This window comes from Danio rerio, chromosome 16 (genome assembly GCF_049306965.1).
Source record: "Danio rerio strain Tuebingen ecotype United States chromosome 16, GRCz12tu, whole genome shotgun sequence".
In the NCBI taxonomy this organism is placed as follows: Eukaryota; Metazoa; Chordata; class Actinopteri; order Cypriniformes; family Danionidae; genus Danio; species Danio rerio.
Window position 1 is genome coordinate 31,726,800 of NC_133191.1, and position 2,380 is coordinate 31,729,179.

Below are 2,380 nucleotides of genomic sequence, written 5' to 3' on the forward strand. Positions count from 1 at the left end.
GTCAGCACCCAGGAAAGATAGTCAAATCAGAGTCAATCAAACAGGTGTATTTGCAACAAAAAAGTTTGCAATTTAAGGTAAATTTGTTGTTAAGGTGCAAGTATTTTGTGTATGTAGATGGTTCATTTTTGGGGTGACTTAATTCCGCCTCTTCTATGATAAACATTTAGAAATATTTTCTTTGTTCTAATTGAAGGATTAAGAGCAACATACAACAAAATAGTGAACATCAGATCTTACTTCTTTCTCTCTTTTTAAAATGTGTTGTCCTACACATCAATGCAGTTTATTAAAAAAGGAGAGGAAATATGACGGTTACACATTTTCAAAGTCTGAAGCCAAACATACTGTATTACAAAAATGATGATAATAGTAATTGTAGATGTATTATTTTTATTTATTATTATTATAATCATTATTTTTACAATTGAATTATCATAACTTAGATATCTACATAATAGAAAGTTAGAAGAAATGTACTCAGATTTAGTCAAATCTGTTTACAGATACTCTTCTTTATTATGTGCTCAAAAAATGGTTAAAAACCATACTGGCACTTTTCTTAGTGAAATGTTATACATGAGTGGAAAAAGCAAAACACGAAAACAGTTTAGCATAAATTACTACAAAAAAAAAAAAAATGTGTTCCAAAAATTCCAAATATGCATCAACTATGCATACAACAACAATGCAGCCTACAAAACAGCTCATATCCACACCCTTCTTATATACACATTTACATACACATATTTACACATTCAAATACCATAATTAGTAACAAACAAAAAAAATATATAAGAAAAAAGTAAAAATAATCAATTTAAACATAATGACAAGATAACAGAAACAATAATACAATAAAAACACGTTTACAAACACACAATTTACATAATATTCATATATGGTTACCAAAGATAGTCAAAGTCCTATTGGTTGCCTTTGATGATATAAGTTAGTCTCTCCAGTCCAATACAGTTCAATATTTCTTTTTTCCACAACTCCATGGCTGGAGCATCCATGTGTTTGCAGTATAATGCAATAGCCCTTTTAGCTTAAAGAAAACCAAAATCCAAAAATGTTGTCTTTCCAATAGTATGTTCCATAAGATACAAACCAAGAATACAGAGCGTGGCATTTAAAGGGATCACTCATTCATTCATTCATTCATTCATTCCTTTTCTTTTCGCCTCAGACTCTTTATTAATCAGGAGTTGCCACAGCGGAATGAACCGCCAACTTATCCAGCATATATGTTACGCAGTGGATGCCCTTCCAACTCATCAACCCATCACTGGGAAACATCCATACACATTCATTCACATTCGTACACAATGGATAATTTAGCACCCGGAGGAAACCACGCCAACACGGGGTTGCAATTTCCATGCAATTTCCACACAGAAACGCCAACTGACTCAGTTGAGGCTCGAACCAGCAACCTTCTTGCTGTGAGGCAAACGTGCTAACCACTGCACCACCGTGCAGCCCCAATTTATCCACATCCAAACATCCATACACACTCATTCACAAACATACTCACACACTCAACTCAACAAACAATTTTAGCTTACCCAATTCATCTATAGTGCATGTCTTTGGACCTGTGCACCTGGAGGAAACCCACGCCATTTAAAGGAACTATATTATTAAACATGTCTGACATAAATCTTTTTAATTTTAAATTTTACTTAGCAACAAATAATATTTAAAAAAGTTTACAATGCATTAAATCAAATAGAGGATCATATTTTCTTTAATCATAATTTATATTATCATCATGTTTTCCTTTTTGATGTGTTGTAAATCAATACGTTAATACAACAATTTAATTACATGAATTGATTTTTAGTTTCTTTATAGTTTCTTTAAAGTAAGTCATTTAAATGTTTGTATATGTTAAATGTAATTACAGATATAGATTGATTTTGCAAGAACAGGGAGATGTGAGATATATAAGTCTCTTTATGTTTTGTAGGATTTAGTCTTTGCATATATTAAATATAAAAGTATTATGAAAAGACAAAAAATTGCAGAAGGGCATAATATCAAAATTAAATCTTACATTTAAATGGGTTTATAGGCTACCCTGCTCAATATACAAACAAATATATACATCTTCTTTTGCACGTAATTTAATGTAAGAACTAAGTTTAAACAAGAAAAGAATAAAAAAGAATGAGGAAATAATTAACAGAAAATATATGAAAACTTTGATTTTCTTTGATTTCATTGTTGTGGTTTACAATTGTTAGTCTAAATAAATTTTATTTTGTTACAGAAAAAAAAAACGAATAGAACACAAACTTTCATTCATTCGTTCATTCATTCGCTTACTGCACACGTCGAACCCCTGAACTTGTATTTTGAAATGCGCTCATGC